We start from the raw sequence: 10,904 nt of genomic DNA, 5'->3' as shown, positions 1-10,904 counted from the left end.
CTCAGGATCAGGCTGGTATTTTTCAGTTCCGGTCTATTAGACCCAAAAGATTTGGGGGTTTCTGGAAAATCCTGGATCGCAATATCAAACTGGTATTTAGATCCAGGATTTTTCAGGAATCCTGAATTTTTTTCAAGTCCAATAGGCTAGAACAAAACAAAATCAGTAAAAAAAAATTGCAAACACCTAGTTAAAACTTCACGAAAAATCCATTTGACTCATTTTAGAAGCTCTCCCCCCCCCCCCATCATCTCCATATTGCAGATAGCAAATTAGAAGAAACAGCTTGATAGTAGCAGGGAATTCTTAAATCACACCACATATTTTAATCATGATTTTAACAGCTCTGGCTTTGAAACCTACTGGTGTGGGGGCGGGTAGTACAAGACAGGATAGATGGCAGAAGTGCCTCTATATTTGGGGACTACAGCAAACAAAGGCTATCAGGATTGATCAGGCACTACCCAAAATTTCTGCTCTTGGAATCACAAATATACCTTTAGAGGGGGATTGCATACAATTTTTTTTGAGGCTTAAGTGTCCTGCTTGCAATTTGAGAACAAACTAGTAATTTATGTACAGGGGTCCTTGAACTTCCTTGCTCTTATCCTTATTGGTGTTGCTCATCTCACTGCCATCTTGAACACTTGGGAGGAGGGAACTGGAAGTTATGATGGATGTTCCTAAAGATTTCTGCTAGTGTTTCTTATCAAGTGGGTTTACTCTCCGTAAAATCCCTGTAAAACTGGGAATGTAGAGGACTTGGGCCATTTCACTTGTGAAAGTTATTCCTCCAGCTCTAGCCTTTTCTGAACAATTTTATGATTTGTGTAGGATGTCTGTCAACTGAGGAATGCGACTAATTTGCTACCGCTGCACAGTACATGAGTCCCCAATTGATTGGCCTGTAAAGGAGTGCTTTGCTCAATGAATTTTTAAATGCTGAGCTTCCTCTTGAGAAATGCCTTTCTCAGGAGGAAAAGTCTTGTCCACTGCATTAAGACTTAGCATTTAGCTGAGTAAATGGTAGAAGTAAAGTAGTAGTACTTTGACATCTTTCCCCCCTCCCTTGGGTAACTGAGTGAAAAATGCCCTTCTGTGTTAAGGACTGTGTGCCTGCCTCATTTTTCTGTTGTGCATTCCTGCAAAATGTTCATGCACTGAGAGTGAAAGGGAGATAAACCTGAAGTCCAAAGAGTTGCTTCAGATGGCTTCCCTCCTTAGTGGGCTTGGATTTCTAACAGCTACTACTGTTGATACAACCTCTTCTCAAGTAGCACTGTCCTTTATACATCTGCTTAAGGGTAAACAGGAATGGTTTGAACATTTCAAAATCTCAGGTTGAACTTCAACTACATCCTTGTACACTTGTAGCAGTCTTGCATAAACAGCGTTTATCGCCTTTCCAGGAACTGTAGTGAAGGTAGGTTATTAATATAACTAATAGCATAGAACCATGTATAAACTCACCTATTGCAAGACATTCAACAATGGGCATATCTTGCTAAATAAAGGTTTGATGGAGCCAACTGGCCAGGACAGTCTAATTGGCGCCACATTTCAGCTTCAGAAACTCCTGGAATGAACCAGTACCTTTTCCCAGGCTATACATCCAAGTATTGTAACAACACATCCTTGCTAATCTTGTTACACCGCTCAGTTCTGCTACGTAGGTCGCATGTTCTTGGTACTCCAGTGAAAGCAAAGACTAGTCATGCAACAGCTGGTTAGATTTGAGTCAAACTGGTTCATTAACTGTCCTAGCACATTAAACTAGCAATTTAATAAAGCATACAGATTGTATTACCTATGGAAATAAGTGTACCAGCTGAAGCAACAATGGCCAGAAAGTCACTTTTGTCTTAAGGATAGCAAGGAGGAAGCATGGTTGTGCCTGCTGAGCTGGAGTTTCTCCCTGGATTGCTCTAAACTTTTACTGGCCAGATGGTTCATTTTTAAAATTATTTTCAGTGAGCAGATCAAAAGATCACATACACCATCTTCCTGTAATTATATCTTCTATTTGACTACATCTTGTCTAAGACAAATTTATTTTTCATAGGGACCTTTGAAACAAAAGTTTAAGCAAGGCTAGGTAATTTTTAAGCCATCCCATCTACCTCTTGTGAATGCTGCTGTTTCTAATTACTTCTCTGTGTCAGCTGTTCCCCAATTTTCCAGATATTCATGCAGAGGTACCTCTAGGAATGAACTGCTGAACTCTGTCCAGTTTAACCACAAATTGCTTAATATATCTCTTGCTGCTCACCAGAGACTCTTCCAGTAACTGCCTGTGTCCAGTTTAACCACAGTTTAACATATTTTCTCAGCCTGTCGGCCTCCTTTTACAGTTGGAAATCTTTGCCATAGCCTCTTGAGTTTTCAATTCATTAATCAAATTTTAACTCAGTAGCAGGGTGGAGGTTCTTGGACCCTAAATTCAGGGGTTCCCATGTTACAACCACCTTAGGTTTATATTTTCTGGCACACACAAATATGGTTGCAGCCTCCAGGTCCATTCTGCTAATGGTGGTTCTTTGCCCTGGCGCAGGAAGCTTTCTCCTGGTACAATGCCCTCTTGCACAGGGGTAGGGCCCCTCATACTGGAGGATGACACTGCCCTTAGCAGAATTAGATCATCTGACCAGGCATTCGTTTGGCACCTTGCAGGGCCATAGTGCATGACTGGCATAACATTACATAGATAGCTTAAGGTCTCCACGTTTGACAAATCTGTGGTAATGTTACTAATGTAGTACTGTGTTGAGAGCAGCAGCCACTTCCATCTTTGTGTGGGTCACAGGAGAAAACCAGGCAGAACTGTATGAGGTATAGAAACATTTGTAGCTTAATATCCCCACTAGATGACAGCATATCTCAAAAAATGCCTGAAAAGTTTCACCATTGGTTCCCTATTTGGAGCTGATGATAAAAATGTTCCCTTAACTCTGAGGGTTGCTTCAGGTCAATTCACACAATTTAGTGGAAGTTATTGTTACTAAGCGATAAGCTTGCCACCAATTACAGATACTGTCCATGTTAAGAAAGCTTTATATAGAACAGCTGATCTGTGATAAACAGTTCACATTATCCAGCCAGTCCCCAATAATTGCATTTATGAGATAAACATGACAGTATGACTTAGCCTGTTATTTCATACATTTGCAGTTTCATCTGTTTTCCTTCTTACCTTGACAGCCATTTTACAAATTAAGACCATCACCACTGAAATCAGTTTGCTGGTACCTAATGCATGTTCAAGCTGTAAGAACTAAGCCTTTCACCAAGCCCTTGTTTAACTTCCTCTGTTATCTTCATTCCAGGATCACTGAATTCCAAGTATATGTAGCTATATTTATTCATCAATTCTAACTCTTAGCTCTCCTACCCTCCCGGCTTTCAGATTGTTGTAAAAAGATAAAGGTAGTCCCCTGTGCAAGCACCAGTCGTTTCCAACTCTGGGGTGACGTCACATCATGACGTTTTCACGGCAGACTTTTTACAGGGTGGTTTGCCATTGCCTTCCTTAGTCATCTACACTTTCTCCCCAGCAAGCTGGGTACTCATTTTACCGGCCTCGGAAGGATGGAAGGCTGAGTCAACCTGGAGCCGGCTACCTGAACCCAGCCTCCGCCGGGATCAAACTCAGGTCGTGAGCAGAGAGTTCAGACTGAAGTACTGCAGCTTTACCTCTGCGCCGCAGGGCTGTTGTAGTTGTTGCTTATTTCACTTTGTCAAACACCATCAATATTTTGCTTTTATTTTTGCAATTATGCACTGCTACATAGCTGTAATGGGAATTTTGTATTGTGGATGATGATGATGTTCCCTGTCTTCAACATAATTTAATAGAACCAGCAATGGGTTAAGTCTCAGTTTGTATCCTGTCATTATGTATGTGACAGGATATGTTTCCTGTTTCAGCTCAATTTAAGCTTCAATTTTTTGTATGTTGAAAACTAGGCAGGGAGTCAAATATTTGACCAAATACTGGTTAAGTCTGTATGGGGACATACTCCTTCAGTAAACTTCCTAGTATTATGCAGCTTTTTCACAGCTCTTTTGAGACAGAAAATTCCTTGGGTTTTTATGCCAAAAATTAGATGACTGATTTCAGCTGTTTGTGAAACTTTCCTTTAGTGCTTCAATGTGCAGGCTAGATCACTAAACAAGTAGGAGGCTACCAGAAGCATGTTCATATGTGTTAAGTGCTGTCAAGTCACTTCCATTTTATAGCATTCATGTATGAATCAATGTCCTCCAAAATGCCCTGTTATTAATAGTCATTCTCAGGTCTTGAAAACTGATGGTTGTGGCTTCATTGACTAAGTCAATCTCATGTTGGGTCCCATGTAGGTTTTCCTACTGCCTCCAGCTTTTCCTATCACTATAATCTTTTCCAGTGACTTTGGTCTTCTCATGGTGTGACCAAAGTACAATAGCCTCAGTTTAGTCATTTTAGCTTCTCAGGAGAGTTCAGGCTTGATTTGGTTGTCTAATTCCCCAGTAGTCATTACTGTTTGCCCATCTAACTTGTTTGGCAAGAGTGTTGCAAGTATAAAAATGAGTGAGCCTCATGAATGAACCCAGAGGTCATTTTGTAGAAAAAAAGGTGCAGGAGCTCAATAGCATATTCATTTGCATATGCCCCAGGATCTGTGTGCAGCGGGGAGAGAACTCCCCACTGCATGCAGACCCTGGCTGGAGGTTCAGGAGTTGTGCTCCTGTGAGCTCCTGCTGAATTCAAGCCCTGAATGAACCTGAGTTGCTTGGAAGAAGGTACAAGGTATACAAAGGCATTATTTATTTCATTAATATCCCACCTCTCTCCCTAATGGGGATCCAAGGTGCCTTATAGAATTCTCTTCTCCTCCCGTGGTGCAGTGTTAAAGCTGCAGTACTGCAGTTCTAAGCTCTGCTCACAACCTGAGTTCGATCCCCAGTGGAAGCTGGGCTTTCAGGTAGCTGGCTCAAGGTTGACTCAGCCTTCCATCCTTCTGAGGTCGGTAAAATGAGTACCCAGCTTGCTGGGGGGAAAGTGTAGGTGACTGGGGAAGGCAATGGCAAACCACCTCATAAAAAGTCTGCCGTGAAAATGTTGTGAAAGCAACGTCACCCCAGAGTCAGAAATGACTGGTGCTTGCACAGGGGACCTTTTCTTTTCCCTCCTCCATTGTATCTGCACAACAGCCCTATGAGATAGGTTAGATTGAGCATATGTGAGCAGTCTGAGGTAATCGGTGAGTTCCCATGGTGCAATGAGGATTCATACTTGTGTCTCCCAGATCATAGTCCAGCCTGTTCACCACACTCACTCTGTAGACTGAGAATGAGGATTCTGGTGGCCATGAATCAGGTTCTGGCCTTTGCCAACATGAAGAAGCCCTGTCCATCCTTCTCAGGAAAACATGGTTTTTCTACATATAGAATCACATCCTGTGGTTGGCTCTCTTGGAGTTTCAGTAAGACAGGAAGGAGAGTGAATTCTGGGCCACATATGCCAATAAAAGCAATCTGGATTAAACAGGCTGATTGAAAAACATGACAGATGTTCTTCTAGTGGTTACTCTGTGCAATTGCAGAAGTAGCCTATGAACAGTCAACTCAAACATTCTGGGGACCTAACCAAGGAACTGGCATTTTTGGCCTTTCCTTTGAGTTAATTTAAAAAACAACAACTGTCCATGTACTTCAAAGGGTGAGGCAACTCAGGCAAGTATCCCTCTGCTCAATTCCTTTTGTTGCTGCACCATAAGGTATTGCTGCTAACAAAGTGTACAAGAAACCAGCAGCAGGGAAGGATGGCAGATTGTGGGACTACACAGATCTTTTATTCTCTATCATGGATGACAGTGTTAGTGTACATTCATTCAGGAAGGTGCTGGGATCTTCTGGAAAATCAGGGGTGAATGATTGCTTTGCGCAAGACTGCATCAACTCTTACTTACATGTCCAAAACTTAATGTTTCATGGAACGTTGTTTTACACATGTAAGTTAAAGAAAAGCTCTAGAGAAAACAGCTCAGAGGTCATTCTTTTGATTAAATGGTTTTTGCATCAGCTGGCAGAGGTTGCTTTGTCATTTTATATTATACAGTTACAGTGGAGATTATGCATTAAGAAAATAACTGAAAGAGATGGAAAGACTCTTCTTAGGGCTAGTGGAACAAATGAAGCAATTGTTGTCCTTTGTGAAGTTCTTGTCTTGATAATTTAGTATATCTAGTACCTGTCTGATACAGTTTTATCCTGGATGGGACAGGAAGTTTAATCTTGTTTTTTTAAGCCACACTCCCTAGCAAAGGATGAGGCAGGCTGACCAATAGCAGCAGGTGTTTAAAGGCCATGAATAAATGGGATTTTCTTGTTGATAGCTCCTTGGTGCTCAAGAGTTCTGGGAGCACTGGAGAGACTTCTGTGAGAAGAACCAGATGCTCCATGTTGGATCCAACTTGTAGGCATTTTAGACATGTGTCATGCCCTGTCACTGAGAAAGGAAACCTGGCTCCTTCAGTAGATGCAGGAAATTATACCCTGTTTGTTAAAATGCAGGTAAACCATGGCTAATAACCCCACTATAGTGTAAACTTATTACCAGATGGGAGAATGCATACACGACCACTGAACCCATAAAATCACATAAAGCTGTCTTACATTGGAATCATAACATTGGTCTGCCAATGTCAGTATGGTTTAGTCTTAATGGCTGCTCTCCAGGGTCTCAGGTAGAGGTCTCTCACATTACCTACTATATTGGCTCCTTGTTGAGACAAATAATTTATAATGCCCATCAGCAGTAGAAACTTTCCTTCAGCAGTTGCAATGGGAGAAATTGCAAAAGGAGAAATAACAATTGAACTTTCCTTCACTTGTTAAAGAATGACTACCTATCAATGTACTGTTAAGATGTAGGAGGGAGGGGAAATTTGAAACAACAAGAAAGTGGGCATTGCTCATCTATGCTAAAAGCACTGGAAAAAAGGAAAGATGAAGCCAGGGCCGGTGGTGGTGGTGGGGGGGAGAAAATATTTTAGACTAAATCTCTGCATGGAAAGAAAACACCCTGAGGGAATTTTTCCTGAGCTGCTGCTCTTGTGGCTGTCAGAAAGAAATCGAGGTCATCCTACCTGTTAAGGTACACTAGGGTTGCCAAGTCCAATTCAAGAAATATCTGGGGACTTTGGGGGAGGAGCCAGGAGACTTTGGGGGTGGAGCCAGGAGACATTAGGGGTGGAGCCAAGATCAAGGCTGTGACAAGTATAATTGAACTCCAAAGGGAGTTCTGACCATCACATTTAAAGGGACGGCACACCTTTTCAATTCCTTCCTTCCATAGGAAATAATGAAGGATAGGGGCACCTTCTTTTGGGGCTCATAGAATTGGACCCCCTGGTCCAATCTTTTTAAAATTTGGGGGGTATTTTGGGGGGAGGCACTAGATGCTATACGGAAAATTTGGGGCCTCTACCTCAAAAAACAGGGCCCCCAGAGCCCCAGATACCCACGGATCAATTCTACATGATTTTCTATGGGAATAAATCTCCATAGGGAATAACAGAGTTCCCAGCAGACATTTCCCTCCCCTCCCCCCGCTTTCTGACGACCCTGAAGCGGGGGGAGGGCCTCCAAACTGGGGGATCCCCTGCCCCCACCTGGGGATTGGCAACCCTAAGGTACACACAGGTAATTTTAAAAATAATAATCTTGAAGGGAGGGACTCTACAAAGTTCCAGGAGTTGGCTCTGCATTCAATAGAAACCATGAACAGGTGAGCTAGTGGGGTGCTGGGATGGTCTCCTGGAGGAAACAGATGTTGAATCACTAACCAAATGATCTGCACAAGTCCTGGGAAGTTTTCATATATCTTCCTGAGACAAGGATGCCCATAGTGTTTCAGTGAATAGACTCGGACTGAGGCAAAAGGAGCTCTGATGAGTTTAACTCTTACTCTCATTCAGGTCAGCTTTTGCTCTGTGGGGGCAGAAAATATGAGGCATTATAAACTGATTTTACCAACCTAATTATGTGACTTCACTAATGGAGAGGAAAAAAACAAAGGATTACAGCACAACAAACAATCCAGTCGCACTGCTGAATCTGTTCCACTTCCTTTAGCAGATTAACTTGTTGCATCATGGGCAGACATACTCCAAAACCAAGGGATTAAAAATATATCTAAATCCAGTATTAAATGTTGGTAATCTTAATCTTATGTTTATATACTCAGTTTAACAATTTCCATTTGATAAAGCCTGGTGTTTGTGAGCTTTACTCATGTGTACTTTACATTAGGAATTTTTATAGGTACTAAAATACCAGTGCTTTAGAACTGAAGCTTCTGAGTTGTGTATCTTGGAAATTTAGAATTGATTTGTAAATCACAAAGTTAATAGATTCCCAAATCTTATGGAAATTTCAATTCAATTAATTCAAAGAGCTCTATTCAGCCATGAGTTATGCATCCAAGTTCCATTCATTTAAATGTAAACATTAAGAATGCTCTTAAATCTCTCCTTCTGCAATCTATAATATAGGACTTTGGTAATACTTCACTTTCATTGGATCATATCCAAAGTTTTTTTCCCCAAATGGCTGCTGCATCTCTTTAAAAGAGTTGATCTCTCAAAGGTATAACAATGTGAAAGCCTACATGTTTCAAATGTGGCTGTTGCACTTAAATTGAAGTAGTTATGCATACAATTGCAGTCTTCAACCTGAGCAAACATGAAAAAGAGTCTCTTCTTTCTTGGACCGAACCAAACAATATGCAACAACCCATGACATGACTGATATTGATGAAATAACTATGGAATAACCCATACTGATACACCCAATAATTCAGTGAAGCCAAACTGTTTTTTTTTCCTGGAAAAAAAGATCAGTGACCAAATCTTTGCAATAAGGCATCAATCAACAAACATGTAAAACATGAAAGAAGGGAAAATATTTGCCTGCTTCATTGACTACGAAAATGTTTGACTTCATCTGGTATACAGGGTTGATTCTTAAACTGCTATAAAACAGTCAGAGGGAAAACATATGACCTCACTAAATGTGTGCATGGATCCATTAAAAGCAGGATATGAAGTGAAAACAAACAAATTAGAGCCATCAGCAAGGAAGCTGTAAACCAGAGCTGCATTCTCAGCTTGAGTCTTTGTAACAAACACACCAACAACTTACCATCCATCTTGGACCATTCATCATGCCTAGCTTAGGACTCTTGAGAACCTCTACAGGACATTCCTAAGCAGAGTTGTACTTTTCTAAACCCATTGACTTCAGTGAGTTTAAGAGAGTGTAACTCCATTTCTGTTTGAGACCAAGACCTTTGGAACAGTCATTTTTATTACCTGGACACTTGAAATACATCTGGCAAGAACTGGTTATGATTTTCCAGAAAGAAGTTCCAGATCCAAAGCAAAACTTGCCTTCAAAGGACTGGAGATTGAACACATCTTAAATTATACATACCTGGGTCTCATAATTAATGTATTAGGGAGCTATCAGAGCCTTAGAGGAGCACATTCTATTATGGGGAGGGGGGAGTTAACATAAGAATAAATAATCATTCTACACATTCTCCCTGATGGCAAGTGAAAAGCAGGGAAGAGTACATTACAAGTATAAGAATCCAATAGAATCCCATCATCTTCAGATTTGCAAACCAATCCCCCTGGCTACTTAGAAGTTCCAGTAACAACTGATGCAGAGCAAACTGTGGATGTTTCCCTCAGCTACTCAGTCATTGGCAATTCAAACCTTCCGATTTCTGGCATCACCTCATTCAAAACAGCTCACATGCCTTGGTGAAAGTCTAGTTTTATTCAAGCATGCAGACCACATCTATAAATCATACAAAAATATTCAAATGGCCAGGGGGGGAAGGGAGAGCTTATTGTTTGTTTTCTTATATGAGGACAATCTAACCACTGTCCTGGATTTCTGATCAGATGCAGAAGTATCGATAACCTTGCCATCTTGAAGGTAATAGAGACAGCAGACTTAGCAAGTCATTACCTGCACACCATGGTAAGCAATGACTTGGGAAGTACATATTCACTCAGTGCCGCAACATTGCTTCAAATTTCTCAGACAATGTAACGCAATCCTAGAAGAGGCCAATGCTAGTGGCAAAGCAGCCACCATGGAGTAGGCTCACACTGCTCCAGTAGATGCAGGCTGTGCCCAATGTGAAAGATCCAAGATGTAATGTGATTGCCTGGTCCATGAATTTTCCAGTATTCCTGGATCAGTAAAGGGCTACCACGGAGAAGCAGCAGTTGCAGCATATTCTCCTCCCATACAAAGCCAGCATGAGATCCTTTATAAAAGAAAAAAAAATTACAAAAGAATTTAAAAAAAAAATCTGTGGAAGCAACAAAGGCCACTTCTCCCCCATGCCAAATGCTCTGAAATGTGTGATCCTTTAGTTTGTCTTTCATTTATTATTTATTGATTAGAGAGATTTTCCTTTCATGGATTGCTGCCTTGATGCGGTGAGAGGGCTTGTGCAGTTCAGTGAGGCTGTGGACTATGCCATGCAGGGCCACCCAAGATGGACAGGCCACAGCTGAGAACCCAGACAAAATGTGATCCACTGGAGAAGGAAATAGCAAACCACTCCAGTATCCTTGCCAAGAAAACCTCATGGACAGTAACAAAAGGCTAAAAGATATGGTGCTGGAAGATGAGCCCCTCAGGTCAGAAGGTGCCCGATATGCTACTGGGGAAGAGCGTAGGGCAAGTCCAAGTAACCACAGAAAGAGTGAAGCGGCTGGGCCAAAGCTGAAAGGACGCTCAGCTGTGGATGTGTCTGATGGTGAAATAACAGTACGATGCTGCAACGAACAATACTGCATTGGAACATGGAATGTAATCAAGGTAAGCTGGATGTAGTCATA

The sequence above is a fragment of the Heteronotia binoei genome, chromosome 5 (assembly GCF_032191835.1).
Source record: "Heteronotia binoei isolate CCM8104 ecotype False Entrance Well chromosome 5, APGP_CSIRO_Hbin_v1, whole genome shotgun sequence".
Lineage (NCBI taxonomy): Eukaryota > Metazoa > Chordata > Lepidosauria > Squamata > Gekkonidae > Heteronotia > Heteronotia binoei.
This window is presented reverse-complemented; position numbering follows the sequence as displayed.